General features: G+C 41.1%; 1 pseudogene; it reads right to left on the reverse strand.

Moving 5' to 3' along the window:
• Positions 1-718: 718 nt before the first annotated feature.
• LOC137712152 (putative calcium-transporting ATPase 11, plasma membrane-type) lies at positions 719-23563 on the reverse strand (annotated as a pseudogene).
• Positions 23564-24089: the final 526 nt, after the last annotated feature.

Here is a 24089-nt window from a genome sequence, read left to right on the forward strand (position 1 = left end):
GGCGGTCGAGGGTGTTTTCGTGGAGGGGTGGGGATGCGGTAATTAGAGATACTTTCACTAATGGAATTTTTTCGGCCTTTTCTTACTGAACTCATTTAGTATATGGGCTAAAAAACGTTTAATTCACATGACAAAATGTTTTCGGCCTTTTCTTACTGAACTCATTTTTTCGGCCAAAATGTTTAATTCACATGACAAATATAAAAAACGAATAGTTCATATGACATTTCATATGTATAAAGTCCAAAGAGATTCCGTTATACTTTTTTTTTTCTTTTTCAAAAAGGATATTCCGTTATTACAACAGCAAAAACATTTTTGAATAATAATTTAGGAAATGATTCTGCACACCCTCGTTTATTTGTATCTCACACTTTTCTCTAAGTTATCCAATTTAAATGCTAGAAATCAACAAAGCGTGAAGGGAAGAAAAATGAGAGTGGGAGAATTAATTCCCTAACCTTTTCAATACACAAACCAATAATTTAAGTTTTGTAGAGAAAATACACACAATTTCAGTTTTTTCTAGTGAAACTTCATAAGCATCTGAAACAAATTTTGCCAATCAAAAAGTAGACAATCAGCAGCTAACGCAGTGAAATCGAACAGATTCACAAAATTATACCAACACTATCAATTCTCTCAGATGAACACAATTTCAATGTATAATCTTCACTGAAATACAAAATCACAAGGCAAATGATATGCAAATATTACTGATGTATGTTTAAGAACAGCATAAATTTCTCTTTCTAACCAACCACACCGAGGTTCAATCAGATAACCGAAGATGCAACCTCAAGACGTTGCACTAGATTCAGCAGTACCAGTCGTCCACCTCAGGAAGTTCCAAGGAAAAAAGGGCGTTTGACACGGTCCTATTCAAACTATGCCCTCTGGAGGACCAGAAGGAAGTGCTTCATATCCGTCATGGTGCTTAATTGTCCTTTCGACAGGTATTAATTTGAGCACAACTGCAACAAGCATGCTAACTGATCCAAGTAAAATGGTGAGTAGCCATAGTTGCCAGCTTAGTGGAACAGTACAAGCAAAAGCTCCCACAACTGCAACAAGCATGCTAACTGATCCAAGTAAAATGGTGAGTAGCCATAGTTGCCAGCTTAGTGGAACAGTACAAGCAAAAGCTCCCAAAAACTCGACTATGATAACCTGGAAAGCCTGTGCAAACCATGACGCCTAGGAATATCCAGCTGTCAAACATTCCGCGGAATATGTTTATCTTCTCTATGTCACGACTGTTTATCTGATTAAACACCTGTTAGAACAAAAGAAAAGCAAGATCATACATATGTGGGAGTTGAGTAGTTCTACTACAAACGTTTGAGAAGCATTAGCTCTGTTGGAAATTCAAATCAAAACAGGTTGCTATTGTTGAAAATCAATGTCAAAGTTAGGCATAGAAAGTTAGGCAATGTTAGGTATGGTTGAATAAAAATTATTAGGTGCAATTAATGTGTTTTGTGTGGTAATAAATAATCTTAGTTTAATCATTTGGTTTGCTATAAATACCCAAGCTCTCAAGCATTGTAAATCATCCCATCCAAATCCCACTTCCAATTGTGAAGAAGCTTGTAAGCTTTCTTATTCCAATAGTTTGTAAACCTTTTTCATATATCAAAGTCCAAGTGTTTTGCCAAAGCTTGTTGCTTCCCTCCTTTCTCTATTTCTTTCTTTGTCCAATTTTATTTGAGAGTGCAAAGTGAAAGAGGTGTGATAGAGTTTGTAAACTTATCACCCACATATTTTGGTATTGAGTTAGTAAACTGTCAAATACCAACAATTGGTATCAGAGCCAGAATACCATTCTGGCAGGTGCAGCAGTTATGGCGTCCAACTTAGTGCAACTCCAAGTTCCCAAATTGAAGAAAGAAAATTATGAAAGATGGTGCATCCAATTCAAAGCATTGTTTGGATCACAGGAGCTATGGGAAGTTGTCAGTAGTGAGTATGTTGTACCCACTGCCGAGCAAGAAGCCGTATATACTGCGGATCAAAGGAACACTCTCAAGGACTTACGAAAGAAGGACCAAAAGGCGCTGTATCTTCTATACCAGGGTTTGGAAGATTCAACGTTCGAGAAGGTTGCAGAAGCAACAACGAGCAAGCAAGTATGGGATACACTCAGTACAATCTACAAAGGAGTAGATCGAGTCAAGAAAGTGAGGTTACAATCACTTCGAGCAGATTTTGAAACTGCTCATATGAATGAAGGGGAGAGCATCTCCGACTATCACTCAAGGCTCATTGTGATAGTAAATCAGATGAGGAGAAATGGCGAGAGACTCGATGAAGTACGAGTTGTGGAGAAGATACTCCGGTCACTCACATCTAAGTTTGAGCATGTGGTGATTGCCATTGAGGAATCCAAGGATTTGGAGGTGATGAGCGCAGAAGAGCTACTAGGATCCCTCCTAGTTCACGAGCAACGCATTCAGAAGAATGCAAGCCCCACAACGCTAGAGCAAGCTTTGGAGTCAAAGTTGAATATTGACAAACCAAATAAAGGTCGTGGGCAGTGGAACTCACGTCGTGGGAGCTCATCCAACCGTAGCCGAGGACGAGCCCGAGGAAGAGGTCGAGGCTATGCACAAAATCAAGGTCAGTCTCAGGAGTGGAGATCTACTCGAGGAAAGGCGCATATCCAGTGTCACAACTGTAAGCAATATGGACATTATGCCAATGAATGTTCACATAAAAATGGTGAGCATGTCAACATGGCAGAATCAAGTGGAAATACTGATGAAGAACTTACAGTCTTACTAGCACACCATGATTCCAGTAGCCAACAAGATGTTTGGTATTTGGACTCTGGTGCAAGCAATCACATGTGTGGAAAGAAGGAGTTTTTTGCCGAACTCAAAAAAGGGGCCTATGGATCTGTAAGTCTTGGTGACTCCTCAAAGTTGCCAGTTGAAGGCAAAGGGAAGATCAAGATCATCCAGAAGGATGGAAGAGAAGAATACATCTCCGATACCTACTACATACTAGGTATGAAGAGCAACATTCTGAGCATTGGTCAACTGCTCCAGAAAGGGTACATTATACATATGGAGAACATGCTTCTCACTCTCAGGAATGCAAGGAGAAAGCTTATTGCACGTGTTCGAATGTCAAAGAACCGGATGTTTCCGTTGAATTTGAACACAAAGATTGGAAGCTGCAACATTGGTGTAATGGAAGATGAGTCATGGAAATGGCATCTTCGATTTGGCCATCTTAATTTCAATGGCCTGAAGTTGCTGTCAAGTGGAGGAATGGTTCGTGGTCTACCCCAGATTGAAGCCACACGCCAAGTATGTGAAGGTTGTGTGCTTGGCAAGCAAGCACGATTATCGTTCCCTGTTGGTGATACATGGAGAGCAAAGGCACCACTGCAGTTGGTGCACACAGATATATGTGGTCCATTGGATCCCATGTCTTATGGAGGTAATAGGTATTTTATTACCTTCATTGATGATTTCAGTAGAAAGACTTGGGTCTATTTTCTCAAGGAGAAGTCAGCTGCCCTAAAAATTTTCAAGGAGTTCAAGGCACTCACAGAGGCAGAAAGTAACCACAAGCTTGTGGCTGTGAGATCAGATAGAGGTGGAGAGTACACCTCCAATGCTTTCCAAGCATACTGCAAGGAGCAAGGAATTAGGCATCAACTTACTGCTGCCTATACCCCACAGCAAAATGGGATAGCCGAAAGAAAGAATCGAACCATCCTTAACATGACAAGGTCCATGCTTAAGGAGAAGAATTTGCCAAAAGAGTTATGGGCAGAAGCTGTAGCTTGTTCGATTTATTTGTTGAATCGATGTCCAACAAAGAGTGTCAAGAGGATGACACCACAAGAGGCTTGGAGTGGATACAAGCCGAATGTTACACACCTAAGAATTTTTGGGTGTGTTGCATATGCTCAAGTTCCAGAAGCCAAGAGGAGGAAACTTGATGATAGAGGTGAGAAGTGTGTGTTTGTGGGCTATAGTGAAGAGTCCAAGGCATACAAGCTCTACAACCCACTAACTGGCAAACTAGTGGTTAGTAGAGATGTCATCTTCAGTGAGGAAGAGACATGGACGCGGAACAACAAAGAAGTCAGTAAAGAGAAGATAGTCTCCACTGATTTTGAAGAACCAGAAGTTGTACCACCGATTGAGCAACAGCCTGCTCAAACAATCACAACAACTCCAGTGCACAGAATTGCAAGGAGTGGTCCTACATCTAGTGAGGAAAGCAGCTCCTCAACTCCAGTGAGGTTAAGGAGTCTCACAGAGATTTATGGACAAGAAGAAGAAGAAGAAACCAACATTTTCTGCTTATATGCAGACCACGAGCCTTTCTCATTCAATGAAGCTGTGGAAGAAGATTGTTGGAAGAAAGCCATGGAAGAAGAGATCCATGCCATCGAGAAGAATGACACTTGGGAGCTGACAAAGCTCCCACCAAATCAGAAGGCTATTGGTGTCAAGTGGGTTTACAAGATCAAACGCACTGCAGATGGGAGTGTGGATCGATACAAATCAAGGCTTGTAGCAAAGGGCTACAAACAGAAGTATGGAGTGGACTATGATGAAGTCTATGCTCCAGTTGCGAGACTTGACACGGTAAGATTGCTAATCTCTCTTGCCGCACATCATAAATGGAAAATTTATCAACTAGATGTCAAGTCAGCCTTCCTTAATGGAGTACTTGAGGAAGAAGTGTACGTGGAACAACCGGAAGGCTTCCAAGTACAAGGAGAAAAAGATAAGGTGTATCGTTTGAAGAAGGCTTTGTACGGCCTCAAGCAAGCACCACGAGCTTGGAACTCAAGGATCGACAACTACCTTCACCAAAATGGATTTCAGAAATGTCCATACGAGCATTCAGTTTACATGAAGAATGGTGAAAAATGGGAGTTCTTAATTATTTGTCTCTATGTAGATGATTTATTGTTTACAGGAAACAATGAGGCAATGTTCCATGAGTTCAAGCAATCCATGTTCAGTGAATTTGAGATGACTGACAATGGATTAATGTCATACTTTCTTGGCATAGAAGTGAAGCAAGAAAGTGATGGTATCTACATCTCTCAACAAAGGTACATGAGAGACATATTGAAGAAGTTCAATATGGACAAGTGCAACACTGTCAATACCCCAGTCGCAACTGGATTGAAGCTGTCCAAAGGAGGAGAGGGTGAGTTTGTAAACTCAACAGTGTACAAAAGCCTCGTTGGAAGCCTAAGGTACCTTACAATCACAAGACCTGATATAGTTTATGGTGTTGGACTCGTGAGTCGATACATGGAAACACCAAGGGAGTCTCATTGGCTGGCCGCCAAGAGAATTTTGAGGTACATAAGAGGTACTCTAAACTATGGTCTATTTTATAATTTTGGTGAAGATGCAAAATTATTTGGTTATTCAGATAGTGATTGGGGAGGTGACCAAGATGAAAGGAAAAACACAACTGGCTATGTGTTTTTTCTAGGATCAACAGCTTTCTCATGGACTTCAAAGAAGCAATCAATTGTTGCTTTGTCATCATGTGAAGCCGAGTATGTTGCTGTAGCCTCAACCGTGTGTGAGGCAATTTGGTTAAGAAATCTATTGAAGTCAGTGTGTCATCCACAAGTGGAATCGACTGTGATTCACGTAGATAACGTGTCTGCAATCAAACTTGCAAAGAATCCTGTTCAACATGGAAGGAGCAAGCACATTGATACCAGGTTCCATTTTCTAAGGGACCATGTGAAGCAAAAGACAATTGAACTTGTCTACTGTCACACCAAGGAACAAGTGGCAGACATCTTCACAAAGCCATTGCCAATTGAAACATTCCGGCTACTGCGTGAAATGCTAGGAATGAAGGCGTTTTGATTTGAGGAGGTGTGTTGGAAATTCAAATCAAAACAGGTTGCTATTGTTGAAAATCAATGTCAAAGTTAGGCATAGAAAGTTAGGCAATGTTAGGTATGGTTGAATAAAAATTATTAGGTGCAATTAATGTGTTTTGTGTGGTAATAAATAATCTTAGTTTAATCATTTGGTTTGCTATAAATACCCAAGCTCTCAAGCATTGTAAATCATCCCATCCAAATCCCACTTCCAATTGTGAAGAAGCTTGTAAGCTTTCTTATTCCAATAGTTTGTAAACCTTTTTCATATATCAAAGTCCAAGTGTTTTGCCAAAGCTTGTTGCTTCCCTCCTTTCTCTATTTCTTTCTTTGTCCAATTTTATTTGAGAGTGCAAAGTGAAAGAGGTGTGATAGAGTTTGTAAACTTATCACCCACATATTTTGGTATTGAGTTAGTAAACTGTCAAATACCAACAAGCTCGATCTCAGAAAAAAGACACGAGGGCAAATAAGAAACATGGGCCTAATACCAACTGCTTAATTTTCTAACCACAATCTAAACCGCATATAACTGACATTGACACCAAAGTTGTGTGTGTATCTGTATTGCTTCAGAATAATAAAATCAAAACTAGAAGTTATATGCTGGTAAGTATTAAACTTAACCATGTGGAAGATGCACGGAGAAAACTAGGGTACTGGTCAGACCAGTAAAGTGTACCTGGCAAAACACGAATGCGTTGAATATGACAGTGTTAAGAACCTCAGTTGCATCTGAACCAACAAGTCCTATTAGCTTCTTCCCAGAGAAATTGAGAACTCCAAGGACAGCCAGTTGATAGATACTCTGACCCATGATATTCCTCCACATAGCCTTGGTGATGAAGCTTGTACCCCTCCCAACTGGGAGCCTTTTCATAAGTCCATCATTTGGAGGCTCTGTTGCCAGTGCCGAAGCACCAAGAGCGTCCACAATCATGTTCACCCAAAGCAGTTGCACCGCTGTGAGGGGAGAAGATCCTGAAATAAATGAGGAATTTGTTGTTTCGTGTCAGTTCACCTCCAAACAAATATAACGGAATTTCATATAAGAAAAATCTGCTGCACAACATACCCGAGACACATCCAGAAACAAAATTGATTATTAGAGCAACAAGGTTAACAGTGCACAAACTTCTGAATGTTTATGTATACTGAACGTCCCCATCTGGCCACATTTACTATAGTTTTAAAATTGTCATCCAATATGATGACATCGGCACTCTCTTTGGCAACCTGTAACATATCCATGAATAATTTAGAATTGGAAACATTCAATTATCAAGCAATGGGGCAGAATATACATTCTAAAGCTCAAAAGATGCAAAATGACACAAAATGGCAGTTAATATTATGCACTTTTAGTATTCAGTAAAATCCCTTTAATATTTAGTGAAAACGATATAGTAAGAGATAAAATAAGAGCATTTTCCGAAAGATAGGAAATTTTTAATTATTAGTAGCTCACACACCCACAATAACTATCAGTATATTTAGTCCAGACTAAGCTCTCTGATCTACATGTAAATGGATGTGGAAATGATAAGAGGTAAAATAAAAAGAATTAATTAGAAGCAAAACATCACAGAATTGAAGAAAAAAGATCCCATGTGGCAGAATACAAACCTCCGTTCCTGCTATGCCCACAGCAAGTCCAATGTCTGACTCTTTCAACGCAGGAGCGTCGTTAGTCCCATCACCAGTCATTGCAACTACCTCACCAAATTCATCCCTCAAAGTTTTTACCAATGTGTGCTTATCCAAAGGTAAAGATCGGGCGATTACCTGTATCCACACGAAACATTTAGAAAAAGAGAAAATAGGCTTCCATCCCTCTCTCTGTTATTTTATTGATTAAAACTTTATTTTTTTACAATTTTTTATCAAGGGCCATAGGTTTTAATAAATGTCATTATTTCAATAATAAAATATTTACATATCAACATAATTAATTTTTATTTATAAAATATGTTCATTTAGTGTTCGAAACATTACATGGGACATATTTATATTTATGGCTATACTTTGTATCATATTGTTTGGGCCCAAAATAATAGTTTGGGCCGAGGTTAGAGCCACTCTCGGACCAGTAATCTTCTTCTAGAATTATTATGGGTCGTCCAGTCGTCATGGGTCATCCAGTCAGGATCAGCCGAATCTTAATGCAAGATGGATTGGTTTAGATAAGAGTGGAGTAGTCGAAACCTAATGCAACAAGGAGTCTTAAAAGGCTTAGGAGACGAATCTGGTTTGTTAAAGAGCTTGGTTCAAAGTCCTATTGGAATTAGGATTGGCTGAAGACCTAATCAGATTAGGATGAGGAGTTCTAATTGAGTACAATTCTGGCTCGGTCATGAAGGGGGTTGCTATTATAAATAGAGAGGGAAGTGCACAATTCAAGGCCCCTCCAGTTCAACACACAAATTGCCATGTGCAAAGCTTCTCAACAACCTTTGAGATTTTATCCTCTCCCCCTTTCTTCCTCCTAGACATCTTCAGTTTGGATAAACAGCATTGTGAAGGCAACCTGCGACATCTTTAGTTTGGATAAACAACAATGGAGTTGTAGAATCAACCGATTAAGGAGCATCTTCAGTTTGGATAAACATTACTGCTTTGAGACCGACTGGTTATTTATCCAAGTCTCGGTCAACGGGGACTTTTGAGTTCTTATTGGTAGAGATCATCTCATCAGCCTTCTCGGCGAAGTGAGGTGTTACAGGTTACTAGGCTCGACACTTTGAACGCCGAGTTGTTTTATGATTGGATATTCGCAAGTGAGTTTCAGAGTTCGGCATTCCGACAGCCGAACCGCATTTACTATCAAGACATACATCTCTTTCGAGTACTTGTTTCCATGTAGTCTGGTGCTAGTTCGGCGTGCTTACACTCTTATGAATATAATCACCACGACCGAACCCGGCGCCGACAATTCGTGAACTTCACAGAACTAGCAGCCTTGTCTTCAGGCTCAGAGACCCAAAGACCGAGACGTGTTCCTTCCTCGGCCGCAGTCGCAAGATTAAGAAGTCAGCAATGCGCTCAACGTAACATCAACACATTTTACTCCCCGGTCAAGCTCGGCCGTCGAGTTGGCACACCCGCACATGACTGAATGATGTAGTTAGCTCATTAGTTACTTGGCATGCGCACCACGTAGGCTTGGTAGTTTTTAGGGTCAACATTTTGGCACGCCTAGTGGGACACAGTGCTAAAGCTACGAAGTTCATGACCATTGAGACACGATTAGTAAAAAAGAGAACAGTTATGGGAAAATCAACGACTAATCATCCAGTCTAGAACCCAAGGCAAAATGGCTTGTTATAGGCATAGAATCCTCATGTTGCCGTAACACCTAAAGCCACAAGCGTGACATGCTGAGAAAATGAAGTTAACCTAGGCGGAGAGCCTCATGATACAGAAATCCCCACTAAAAATCCCCACTAAAACGACAAAGGGCATTTTCATTGAAGGAATAGTGGAGGATTCTGACGAGGATGGTGGTGAAGCCTCTGATCCACCAACTAGGTTGTTTCTTCGATGAAGACTTGAAAAGTAATCTTGTCAATTTGCACAAATGTTCAGCCGAGAGGCAAAAAGCATACTCGAAGAGATGCACGATAATAGTGCTATACATAACAGGTTACTCGAAGTACTGGTTAATAAAGCCCATGAGGGCAGATCCGCCAATCATTCCCAACAGCCTCCACTTAGGAATAATCCGCTGCCATTGATACAAGTTGAGACATGATCTACTCGGCCCAAAATGATTGACTTAGAAAAAAGCAGTGGGTCAACTAACAGATCAGACACATTCGACCAGAGAGCAGAAATGGCATCTGTTGGTATGGTTGAAGTTTAGAGAATGATTTATTTGACCTTGAAAAATGGGCCGAAGTTTCCAAAATTCATTCACCCATATCATGCCTTTATAAAAAAAGTTCGAGTACCCCAAAAGGTTCAAGATCCTGGACTTCAGCCTTTTCGCTGGAGAATCATCCTGATCGTGGTTAGAGCACGTGGCTCGATTCACGGCTCAGTGTGAGGACATTAATAACGATTTCCATAAGCTACGATTATTCAACTTTTCGCTAACCAGCTCAGCCTTTGCGTAGTATATCAACCTCCCACCCAACTCCATCCAAAGTTGGGAGAACCTAGTCGAAAAGTTTCACAAGCAATTCTATCCACTAAGGATGGGCGTGTCAGTATATTCTTTGGCCAAGATGGCTCAAGGCGCTGACAAGTCACCAATGGAATACCTTACGAGGTTTAAGTCGGCCAGAAACTGGTGCCGAGTACCTCTCCTTGAAGTCGAGTTCTTTAGGCTCGCCCTAAATGGCCTGGATGTGGAGTATAAAAAGAAATTCCTATTGGCAAATTTCTAGAATATGTACAAATTGGCTCAACATGTCGAGTAATATGACTATTTACTTTGAGAGGAGAAGATCTCAAAACCCCCATCCAAATGAACGATCTACAAAAACCCTACAGTCAGTTACGCATCGCCTGAAGGCGAAGAGTCCTAGTATGCCAGTATAGACGCGGCCGAGATAGTAATTGATAAACCATATATATGCAAAGCATTGGCTTATGCTAATCCCAAATATGCCAAAGCTCGCTCAACCTCTGAGGAAGTTACCATCAAAACGTCAAAAGTCTATACTTTGGACATTACCAAGGCCGATGCCATATTTGACCAGCTATTACTTGTGAAAATTGTCAAACTTCAGCCAGGGCATAATATTCCCATGGCCGAAGATTTGAAAGGAAAAACGTATTGTAAGTACCACAACTCGAACAAGCATACGACAAACAATTGTGTCGTATTTCGTCACGCCATCCAAAGCTAGATCGACAATGGTAAGCTTAAGTTCCTTGAGAAACAGATGATCGTCAACGCCGATCCTTTTCCTTCGACGACAGTAAGTATGGTAGATGTTCAAATACCTAGGGATAAAGGAAAAGGGAAAGCCAAGTTCATTCCAATGCAACTCGTCCCGAAGCAGAACTCTCGACCACGATTGAAGATTGATTTATTTTCAAATGAGCCACCTAAAGATTTTTCAGGACCAGCTATTATCGAGTCAATGTCGGACTCCAGTGCAGAGGAAACTAACGGGTCGATAATTTTATGTAGTCAGAGCAAAGTGAACGTCATCTTAACTAAGCCGAAAGAAAAATCACTTTGGGCTGAAATACCACAACGGGTGCCCACAGCTGCGGCTACATCCCAAAAGGTACTTGGTGCAAGCCAATGCCAGAAAGTTTTCGATCAGCTTGGCCCCTAGGTATAAGAAAACAAGCCATCTTTGGTCAGACGACGCCTTGACTTCGATGCACCGTTTTACAACGAGAAGTATTATGCGCGCAACTCTGGCAGTTTAAGTTCACCAGCCAATCAGCGCACATTCAAACCATCTAAGCCAAGCTCTTGATGTGGCATTAACTTGCCTCGATGCCGAACAAATCATCCAAAAAACCATGGATCCCGGGATGAAGGCTAGGTTCCAGAACATATGCGAAGCTCGAGTTCTTGGCTTTGAAGTAGACTCATATACTAATATTGATACCGCTCACCTCCCTTTCTTTCTCGAAGATCTCACGTATTTGCGATACCATTTTGAAGTTTTTTCAACCATTTTCCTATTCGGCCTCACGACCAATGAAAAGGAGTGCGTGGCACGGTTAGACGTTTACCTTGACATAAGAAACGCCTGTATCGCATATCAGAAATGGACTCGTAAGGCTTTACAAGACCAAATTCCAATGCCAAGAGAGCCAGAAGTTGGAGTTCAGAATGAAACAGCTCTGACAGACATGCCACATGACCACGCTGTCACTACAACCAAAGATAGTCTAACAAGTAATGCTCATGAGAAAGATACCTCGCCAGAAAATCCATAGGGTGTAGATCACAATATGATGGGCTCTTTAGTCCTCGACAACGTAAAGATCAGCATGGTCCATATTTTACAGGCAGAATTCCAGCCGACCATATCTTAACCAAATTTTCTAGACGGCGACGTGGTTGCCGAGGAGGGCGACACAAGTTGAGTTTGTGGCCACTGAAGAAGTTAAGCCGATGAGCAAAGAGGACAAACTCAAGGCAGCCATCGCCGAGTTGTTACCTTGTTTTTCATTCGTTAACCTTCATCACTTAAAGTCGTTATATGTCATGACTCACATTGAAAGATACCCGATTTCCAAGATTTTTGTCCATTGTGGAGAAATGATTAACATCATGCCTGTTTCTATCATGAAAACACTACGCCACTCCAACGATGAACTCATTCCATTGGGGGTAACCATTAATAGCTTTGTTGGCGACAAATCTCAGACCAAGGGAGAAGTGTTACCTTTAGAGGTGACAATCGCATGTCCAAATCACATGACTGTGTTCTTTATAGTAGACTCGAAGACTGAATATAATGCCTTTTTTGGTCGAGATTTGATCCACCAAATTGGCTGTATCCCCTTGTCCTTGTATCAAGTCCTCATCTTCTAGGATGGCAAGTTGGTTGTAGTTCATCCGGCCGACAATCAGCCGCTCAAAGTTAATATGATTTAGGCTCCCTATTACAATGATCACGTCAGCTACATCACTCTACAAGGTTTTAACGATGAAGGACGGTTGACTCGAATCTCAGTTCAGAAAACCATTGAGGTTGGCACTGAGATTGTTCACCAAGATTCAGCGAGACTCGGATTAACTAATCTAATTGCCGATCCTGATGTCTGATACGAAACAGGATAGATGTTGGGCCGCAGTTTCATCTACCATAGAATGACTGCTGGCCCATTGGTATATTATTTCTCAGCAGCTGAATTCTGGCGTGAACTTAGTAGAGTTCATCGTCGAATAAGATAACAGTCCAGTACTATCACTTGACAAAGTCCAAGCTGCACCAACCGAACTTGAAGATAGTCGGTCCCAAGTCAAGGACCCGTTAAAAGAGATAAATGTTAGAACGGCGGAAGACCCTCAACCTTTATTTATTAGTGCTTTGTTACCCCAACCCATGAAAACCGAGCTTTGTAAATTACTCAAAGAATTTAAAGATTGTTTTGCTTGGAGTTACCACAAGATGCCTGGTTTAGATCGAACACTCGTCAAGCATGAATTACGCATCAAGGTTGGTTGTAAACCATTTCGCCAACCCCCCTAATGATTCTCGGCTGAAGTACAACTCAGCGTAAAAGATGAACTCGTTTGACTTTTAAAACCCGAGTTTATTTGGACAGCTCGATACGTTGAATGGTTGACGAACATTGTGCCAGTTTTAAAGAAAAGTGGTGCCCTACGAATTTGCATCGATTTTCGAAATTTGAAATTGGCAACCCCTAAAAATGAATACATAATGCCAATTTCAGACTTGCTAATCAATGCAACAGCAAACCACGAGATATTATCCTTCATGGATGGCCATACCGGTTACAACCAGATTTTCAACGCTGAGGCCGACGTCCACAAAACTATTCTTCGTTGCCCAAGGGCACTCGAGACTTACGAATGGGTCGTCATGTCGTTCGGCCTCAAAAACGCCGGTGTCACATACCAACGCACTATGAATACTATTTTTCATGATTTAATTCGCACCGTCATCGAGGTCTATATCGATGATGTTGTAGTCAAATTGAAATGTTGCCGAACACATTTAGATGATCTTCGGCATGCTTTCCTTCCCATGAGCCAACATAACCTTAAAATGAACCCTGCCAAATGCGCATTTGGTGTATTGGCTGGTAACTTCTTAGGTTTCCTTGTACATCATCGTGGTATCAAGCTAGATGCAAATAAAGCTTGAGCAATCATTGATGCCCCACCTCCGACAACCAAGAAACAATTACAATCACTACTAGGTAAAATCAATTTCCTTCGCCGTTTCATTTCTAATTCGGCAGGGAAGATGAAAGCTTTCTCCACGCTATTGAAACTTAAGGATTCTGACATATTCAAGTGGAGTGAGGGGCACTAAGATGCTTTCGCACAAATTAAAGTCTCCCTTACTACCCTACCTGCCCTTGTGCCACCTCAGCGCGGTAAACCCCTTAAGTTGTATATCTCGGCCGCCGAGGAATCCGTTGGCTGTCTTCTTGCACAAGACAAAGACACGGGGTGGGAACATGCCATTTTTTATCTTAGCCGGAATCTCAACTCGGTGGAGATGAATTATTCATCCATCGAGAAACTTTGTTTGGTTTTGCTTTTTGCTACGACCAAGCTCCGACATTACATGCTCCATTTTGTTACGCAAGTCATCACCCAAACATACATTATTCGCTATATGCTTACCCGACCGATAATGAAAGGTTGAATTGGAAAATGGACAATGGTGCTATCCGAATTTAGTTTGCAATACGTGCCTTAAAAAGCTATAAATGGACAAGCGTTGGCCGATTTCTTAGCTTAACATCCTTCTCTATATGTTTTGGGGGCAAGATGTTGAAATTGGCATGGTGGAAACACGTGATAATTATTGGGTGATGTATTTTGATGGCTCTAGTACCTCGACCTCAGCTGGTGTTGGAATCATCATCTAGTCCCCAAATCACTACCGATGGTATTTTTCTCTCAAGCTGGATTTCAATTGCACGAATAATCAGGTCGAATACGAGGCCCTTATCATCAACCTTAACGTCTTTCACGACTTGAGGGCAGCCCGCGTCTTTGTCTTGGTGATTCAGAACTTGTGATTAACCAACTCAATAGAACTTTTTGTTGCACGAGTTGTACTCTGGCGCTCTATCACATGGTTGCCAGTTATTTGGCCGAATTGTTTGAAGGCGTTACATTTAAGCACATCTCATGAGTTCGAAATACTGACGCAGATGAATTGGCTCAAATAGCTTTCGGAGCACAACTCCTTATGGGCGAGCTAGGCCGGGTTATACCAGTAGTGCGATGTCCACACCCCGCCTCGGTTAATCAACAAGTTTTCCAACACGACCATGTAATCCGTCCACGAGTTATGCCCCTACCTTCATTGTTGGAATGAGATGATCATGTAGATGTTTGTGCGATCGAGACATTACCTGACGGCTGGAGAAGGCTAATTATGCAGTATCTTAATAATCCCAATGGCAATCACGACCACAAGACAAGGGTACATGCCACAAATTACATAATGTACTCGAATGAGCTGTACCGAAAGGGTGAAGACGGTCAGTTGTTGTTGTGTCTCGGCTCAGAAGATGCCACCTAAGCTATTACAAATGTACACAAAGGGATATGCGGGGCTCATTAATCCGGATGCAAAACCCGGTGGTTGCTTTGTCGACACGGCTATTTTTGGTCGAGTATGTTGAAAGATTGCATCGAATACATGCAGGGTTGTGTACAATGTCAAATCCATGAGCCCGTACAGAGAGTCTCGGCCGAATTACTTCACTCGGTCACTAAACCATGGTCGTTCAAAGGATGGGCCATGGATATGATCGGCAAAATAACGCCATCTTCTGGGTCAGCAAAACATGCATGGATACTTGTTGCGATGGACTACTTCACCAAATGGGTCGAAGCAAAATCATACGCCGAATTAACGTCTAAAGAAAATTTTGTGGAAGAAAACATTGTAACCAGATTCGACGTACCAAAAATAATCATCACGGACAACGGCACGATTTTTACATCCAAAAAGTTCAAAAAATACGTAGCGAGTTTGAAAATTCAGCTTTACGATGTGATGCTGCTGGTTGAGTTAAGTATAAATTCGTTACGAGTTATCGAACAAAGCAGTTCATTCAATGCCGAATACAATCAGGCCATGAGGCAAGAATTGGAAGACTTCGAGGAAGCTCGGCTCAATGCCTATAACTTACAAGTGGCATACAAAAAGATTGCTGAATGAGCTAACAATAGACGAGTTAAGCAAAAAGCGTTCGGCGAATGTGAATTAGTACGGCAAACTGTGTTGCCAATAAAGATCAAAGACCCTAGATTTGGGAAATGGTCGCCAAATTGGGAAGGATCATTCGTCATCCACAAAGTTCTCGGCAAAGGGGCATAGCACCTTAGAGATCGAACTAGCTTAGTCCATAAATTACCAATCAATGGGAAATTTTTAAAGAAGTGTTATCCGATTACTTGGGAAATGCAAGAGTAAAAGTTTATCTCATTAATTCTCAAAAGGAGTACAAGCAAGATTACAAAAAGTCAAACGGCTTACAACTATTGACAAAATCCTAAGGGGTCGAAGGAAGAAAAGCTTTAAGAGCAGCTCTCAGCTCTAGCCATCTTTACTTGGCCCATCGTGACTTCGGCCTACCTTATTTTTTTATTAAGTTGTAGTTACTGTATCCGCTTCGTGCCAACTGCATATTTCGCCAATCGAGGTTTATTCGAATCGAAATCCTTTTCAAGCTCTGAAGCAACAGTTGACCTCTGAAGTTGAAGTTCAACGATTTGACGGTCGAAGTTGGCCAGCTGTTTCTTATTTGCCTTTATTGCCTCGAGCTCTGGTTGGATAGCTTCATGAGTGACCATGGCAGCCTTGAAGTCATTATCCACCTGAAAAACCCTCTAAAAAATAGTGAAGTATTGTCGGGTTCGCTCTAGGATATTGGACAGGTGAACAACACTCTCGTTGCTCTGAAGGTCGTCAGTTGCAAGGTCGTTCAGACATTCTCCTATAGAATCGTGGCCTTTGTGTTGGAGGATTTGCAAGGCCGAAAGGGATAAAAGTTAATGTAGCTTGGCGAAGGCACCGAATTCAGCTGTAGTTGCAGAAGGCTCGACCGCAGTTGCTAATGACCCAAGCATCCTAGAAGTGCTGAAAAGGAGGGCATCGAGCTCGACTTCCCATGAAGGCTGCACATAGAAGAATTGTTAAGAAAATGAGAATTCAAAAGGGATGGCTGCAAAGGAAGTGGTGTTAGATCTGCCGAGGGGAGACTTTGGCCATGTCTGTTGGTTCGTTGCTTGAACCCAGAGAGTTTAATGGCCGAGCCCAGTGTTTAAGGAAGCCTTTTAATTCACACGGCCGATGAAGGTTATCTACATTTGATAACCATTGGGGTGGCTAGGAAATATAAATAATGCCCTTCGACACATAGAATTTTCGGTGAAATAATTGAACCTTACAAAAGTCGAAGTAACCTACTGAGGAGGAATGTCGAGATTTTGGTCCTAAGGGTGAACCGACGTCTCTGTTGTCGTCTTCGGCTCAACTAAAAGCGTCGTTTCAAGCCCGAGACTTACTTCGGCAGAATGAGGCTCGACTTGGCCAGCAATCTCGATCGCCAGCTGAGGATTGGTAGTTAGCAGTTCGACCGATCAAGGGTGCCTCACCAGTGAGGTTCATTCACTCTCATCCTCCTAAAAATAAAGGAGGATTATTTGTTAGTTGGGGGATCTAGTTATAAGAAATGGAGAACATTGTCAAGGAAAATGGTCATACCTCTTCTTCCATGACAATCACTAGATTATTTTTTGGATTTAGGGAGAGGTTTCCCTCAGCCATAGTGGCCATCTTCTCCAAAGTAATAGTTGCTAGGCTAACATCAGGAGTAGCAGCCGGTCGTGAAGTTGCAAGTCCCTCGACCGATGGGGCAATGACTGGTTCGACAACGGCTCACGTGGTCGGTCAAACCTCAGTCACCCGATCCATCGGAGGATTTTGCAGTACGTTCGTCGAGGCCTAGATGATAAGAGAAGAGAGGGAGACACTGGGAGTAGTTGCCCCTGTGGTTTGACTTGAAATAATGTGTATCTCCCGCTCTCCCTTCATTGCCTTTTTCTTGAGGTGTTTTTGGGGCTGAGCAACGTTACCAGCCATCTCGACCTCTGGGTGAGGCCGTTTGTTTGATGCAGTCGACGCAGCAGAGGCTACTGTTAAAGTTGGTTCGGTTAAGGGAGGTGCAACGATCGCAGCTTTCTTGAAAGAAGAGGCGAGTTTCTTCTTGGTCGTGACCATCGCAACCTTGCCGACCTGTTTGATGGCACGACCACCTGGAAAAACTGAGTTTGAGTCAGAACGAAGTTTGGGTTAAATAGACAAACGAGAGAGAGAAAATATATATATACCTTGGGTCATTTCTTTGGACTTTAGGGCAAAAGTTTTCCTCAGTCGGTCGCCGAAGAGTTTCTTCGAGACTTCCTCAACTGAGATACCGAAGAAATCCTTGACACACGCATCCCACCAGTCGGTGAAGGTGCTGGTACTATTAGTTTCTAGGATATACGGTCGAAGGCAAAATTTGGTTCACCGTTCTTAGAATGCCTTCTCAACCTCTTGGCATTCTCTCTCTGAAGAGCCGGAGAGGCATTCTCAACTAAGGAGTGAGTGAGAAGTAAGGAGCGGCATAGGGCAGACCTGGAGATAGCCTAGTTGACGAGCCGTGAAGTGAGGATGGTAAACCTCTCAACTGGCTTGTCGAGCATCACAACCGAAGGGAAGGTCGCAAGCCAAGACAAATAATCCCAAAGATTGTCGAAGATCGGCGTATTCTGCTTTTTCCCATGCCAATGTTGGGAGCCTAATAGAATATGGTTATTTCTGGCGGCGGCAGACCAGAAACTCGTCATCCAACAAGTTTTCAAGACCGACGAAATATTTGAAGACATCTTCAGCCAAATGAGTAGGAACAGGGTGCGAGGTCAGTTGAAGACCCTTAGCTTCAGAAGAATTGAAGCTTGGGATTTCCGGCCTCAATGTGCAGAAATAGACCTGCAGCCATAGGTGAAAGACCCAAAGCAGGTCATTCTAGTGCGGATCTATTTTCCCGACAGTAGCCTCGGCCAAGCATCGAGAAAGGTCAAGCGAATTTAAGCTGGGTATTCATAAGCATTTAGGAAAAAGACCAATATTTTAATTTTAAAAGCATGAGGGGTATATTCGACTGGAAAGTTTTGCAATCATAACGAATATTTAAAGAATCCAGGTGAAGAGGCCGAAAAGCTCATGGATTTAGGTTACACAATTGCATGTAACGGCGAAATTTATGATGAGGAGACGTTTTGGCGTCCACATGCCTCGAACGTGGGGGCACGCATGATTGAAGATGGAAGGTTATGATGAAAGGCTGCCACATGTCAGGTTGTGTTAAAAGAGATAGAAGTGAGAAAACGTGGGAACTGCCACATGTCGAGTGGTGCAGTGCTATCAGAAAAGTTGATAGGTGAAATACCATGCTTAAATAAATGTTTCTGGATGTTTTGAGTGCTCGAGTCTTGCAATGATCCTTTGATTTTTGGAGGGAATATGTTAAGGGTTTATTTTTCAACAGAGGATCACTTATTCAAGGTCAAGGCTTGGCCAGAGATTGTAGGCCGAAGACCTCAGAAACGAGGGGGCAATGTTTGGGCCCAAAATAATAGTTTGGGCTGAGGTTAAAGCCGCTCTTAAACCAGTAATCTTTTTCTCGAATTATTATGGGTCATCCAGTCATCATGGGTCGTCCAGTCAGGATCGACTGAATCCTATTGCAAGGCGGATTGGTTTAGATAAGAGTGGAGTAGTCAAAACCTAATGCAACAAAAGAGTCTTAAAAGGCTTAGGAGACGAATCTAGTTTGTTAAAGAGCTTGGTTCAAAGTCTTATTGGAATTAGGATCAACCAAAGACCTAATCAAATTAAGATCAGGAGTTCTGATCCGGGTACAATTCTGGCTCAGTCATGAAGGGGGTTCCTACTATAAATGGAGAGGGGAGTGCACAATTCAAGGCCCCTTCAATTCAACACACAAATTGCCCTACGCAAAGCTTCTCAACAACCTTTGAGATTTTATCCTTTCCCCCTTTCTTCTGCCAACACATTTTCAGCTTGGATAAACAGCATTGTGAAGGCAACCGGCGACATCTTCAGTTTGGATAAACATCATTGGAGCATTAGAATTAGCTGATCAATGAGCACCTTCAATTTGGATAAACAGCACTACTTCGTGACCGACTGGTTATTTATCCAAGTCTAGGTCGACAAGGACTTTCGAGTTCTTGTTGGTAAAGGTCATCTCATTAGCCTTCTCGACGAAGTGAGGTGCTATAGGTTACTAGGCTCGGCACTTTGAACGCCTAGTTGTTTTATGATTGGATATTCACAAGTGAGTTTCAGAGTTCAGCATTCCGACGGTTGAACCACATTTACTATCAAGACATACATCTTTTTCGAGTACTTGTGTCCATATAGTCTGGTGCCAGTTTGGCGTGCTTATACTCATCATGACCGAACTCAGCGCAAACAATTCGTGAACTTCACAAAACTAGCAGCCTTGTCTTTAGGCTCTAGGACCCAAAGGCCGAGACGTGTTCCTTCCTCGGCCGCAGTCTCAAGATCAAGAAATCAGCAACTCGCTCAACCCAACATCAACACATTTTACTCCCTGGTCGAGCTCGGCCGTCGAGTTAGCATGCCCCGCACATAACTAAAGGACGTAGTTAGCTCACTAGTTACTCGGCCTACGCGCCACATAGGCTTGGTAGTGTTTAGGGGTCAACACATATATTTTTATTTTGTAATTTGTACCCAATTTTAATTTGCAACCATTTTTTAAAATTTGTACTAATTTTCTTTTTAGTTTTAATTTGCACCCTTATATTAATTTCTTTTTGTGACTATATTTTTTAAAAATTTGTTTGTACTCTAAAATTTTTAATTTTTGTTTTGTACCCATAATTTGTTTATAATGTACCCATTCTTCTTTATAAATGTAACACTTTGTTATATGTAAAATGTGCCAATTTTTGTCTAAATGTACCATTTATATGTAAAATGAATCCATTTTGTAATATAAAATCTATAAATGTTTCCTTTTCCAATTTCAAATGTACCCTGATTTAAAAATATAAAATAAAACATTTTATTTTTTGAAAAACTAAAAAAATCTGGTAAGTGTAAGACTAAATTTTTTTTCGTTACAAGAATATAGTGATAAATTAATACTAAAATTAATATTTTGTCTTTCAATCAAAGTATTCAAATTAATAAAATTCTAGTCTAAAATTTTGGTCTAATAAAAATTCAATCAAAATAATGCCCTTATGCATTTTTGGGTACATTATTATATAGCTTATTTACAATTTTTTTAAGACTATGGATACATTCTTTTACCATTTATTATTTCATACTGGTATCTATCCATATATTCAATAAAAAAATGAAATTTTTTTATTGTAGCTGTTTTAATTAGTAATATAAAGAAAATTAGATATGAATTCAAAGGTTTGTACACAACATGGTAAATTAATTAGGTTAGAAGTTCAAATTTGAAAATCAAGCTTCATTTTATGTGTTTGGCTGCGTGATATGTGGATATATATGGAATAGGATTCTGAGGTACTTGAATAAAAAAATTTACATTATTAAGGGTTTAGTGTAAAAAAGTTTTCAACCAAGAACCAAAATCAAAGTGTCCCTTTAGAAAATTTGAAGCATCTTTGGATATATATTGAGGGTGAAGATTTTCAATGCAATTGTTTACTAACCTGAATCTTTGGTATCATAATTTTCATCTGCTCAAGAGACATGCTACGAAACTCAGGTCCTTCTATGGCTATACCACCCTCTGTGAGTATGCCACATTCTTTAGCAATGGCTTTAGCTGTATTTATATTGTCACCAGTGACCATACGTATAGTGATTCCAGCAGCCAAACAAGTCTCAACTGCCTCCTTGACCCCCGGGAGCACAGTATCCTTAATACCGACAACTGCTACCAGTGTATAGCCATCATCTGGGATGCCACTTTCAATGGAAGAGTCACCTATATCCTCGAAAGCTAAGCAGAGAGTTCTCAAAGCTTCACAGGCGAAATTATTTATGACATTCGTGATATTCTTTACCATTTCTTCGGGGAGATGAACAGATTCTCCATTAGAGTCGATGTGCTTGTTACATATTCTCAGTACTATTTCTGATGCACCTTTGCAAAACGCTCGTTTTCCACCATGAGGATGAGCTACAAGAACAGACATTTTCTTCCTGACAGAATTAAAAGGTTCTATCTTAGGAATCTTTACCTCTCTGCGCAGGGCATCAAAATCGCCACCTAAAAGTAAACCGAACTCTAGCAATGCTGACTCCGCTGGTGTTCCCAAAATGGAGGTCTTTCCATCATCCTTAGTAACCTCAGAGCTGGTACTTTGAAATATAACCTGCAAAAGGATGCTTGATGCTCCATATATTTCCGATGTCAATGTTTCTTTACTGTCATTTTCTTCTGCATCTACAGATTTTTCACATATCCATACTTTGGTAACTACCATATGATTTGTAGTTAATGTTCCGGGTTCGGTTTTATCTGTGCAAATACAACCAGCAGAACTCATTGTCTCACATGCTGAGAGATTCCTTGCAAGTGCCCTATCATTCATCAATTTTTTTCGTTGCAAAAGCAAGACTCAGCGTCACTGCCATTGGTAATCCTTCGGGAACTGCAACAACAATTATAGTTACCGCAATAGCAAAGTAGTTCAAAAGCGTTACGGCATTATTTGAAGACCAATCAGTGATCTCGTTGTTAAGTCCTTTTGTCACCAAAAATCTTACTGTCAATACCAAAAATGTCAACACTGCAAAAGCCATACCAATTTTACCAATAATTGTAGCAACACCATTAAGCTTCACCTGCTGTGGGGTCTCATCTTCTCCTCCTTCACTAAGCGTTTCCATCAATTATCCCCATTCAGTCCTCATACCAACTGCAGTCACGAGCATTTTACCTGATCCATCCTGCACTGTAGTTCCGGAAAGAAAAAATGGCTTCTCTTCACATATATTCACCGGCTCACTCTCACCTGACAAGCTTGACTCATCAATCAGCAAACTGTACCCTGATATGAAAAGTCCATCAGCTGGAACTACATCCCCAACCAACAAATGCACAATATCTCCAACAACCAAGTCGTAAATGGAAACTTTTTTTCTTTTTCCATCCCTAGTGACCTGAACAAAAATCTTTTTCTTCTCCCTGTCCAAATTCTTGAATTGCGAAGGCTGCTTGTAGTTACTAATGGCGGTAACTGTTACCACTAAAATTATACTAATTAAAATTCGCAGACCATCGTACGTGCCTTTGGGCCAGCCTTCAGTGGCAATTCCAACTCCAATTGAAACCACAGCACAGACCATAAGGATCATTAATGTTAAGTCCTGTAGTGCTTCCCATATAAACACCAAAAAAGTTCGAGGAGGTTTCTCCTTGTAACGGTTTAGGCATAAACATTTTGTCTGATTGCTATATTACTATCTTTGACACCTTCATCTACCGAGACAGAGACTTTCCTTAAAATCCCATAAATTCCACCACGGCTTTTCAAGGCCTTAGTATCATGGGCACGTGTAAGAGATGCAAGTTCATCGGGATGAATGCTGAAACCTGCCATTCTGGTATCTTCTGACAGCTTGAATTCATCCAGACCTGGCTTTTCACTAGATTCACGATCACCAGCTTCATAACATCACAAAACAAAGAGAGAAAAAAGATTCAGTACATGAGATCAGCACACACATAATGAAATTTCACTTGAACTATAAATTTAAAGACGATACCATCAATGAACGGCGGCGCTGCTTTTTGAACATAAAGAGCAACTCGAATCTTTCCTGGTAAATCAAATAAGAATAACAAAGTTAAGAAAAAAGTAATGATAATCATGTCATTCAGAGCTATAGTTGTAGAAACAATTAAAAGGCCAAAAACTTCATCGGACAATATTAGTAACCGGCGGCTGTATACCGACATAGATATGTAAATTCATATCTTCAAAAATACATAGCTTATAGCTACATGTGTGCGTCTGCAGTTCTACACACATTATATGAAGTTATTTCTCTTATCTGGTCCTTAAAAAAAATCGTTACTGAAAGAGAGGTGGGGAGAGGGAGAGAGAATACATTGTGGTGTTGGGGGGGGGGGGGGGGGCGCGCAGAGGGAGGGAGGGAGGGAGGGAGGGAGGGAGAGAGAGAGAGAGAGAGAATACATTGCGGTGTTGTATTAGAGAAAGAAAGAGAATCCATTGTGGTGGTGTATTATTTGCATACAAGATTCTAACCTAATGATTCATAAAACCAATGTATTTCCGGTCAAGTAAAATTCTTATACAAACCAATGTATTTACTCCAGATATTGTGGCTTGCAAGTGAAGTTTATTTTGAGGTTTGATGATATCAGGTTTACCGCACCGTGGAAAGTGCTTTGCAAGATTTGCATTTTTATACAAACTTCTCAGTGACATAGCATGTGAAATTTGATAAACGAAAAATGCCTA

This window comes from Pyrus communis, chromosome 14, assembly GCF_041283825.1.
Source record: "Pyrus communis isolate YQ-2024b chromosome 14, ASM4128382v1, whole genome shotgun sequence".
Lineage (NCBI taxonomy): Eukaryota > Viridiplantae > Streptophyta > Magnoliopsida > Rosales > Rosaceae > Pyrus > Pyrus communis.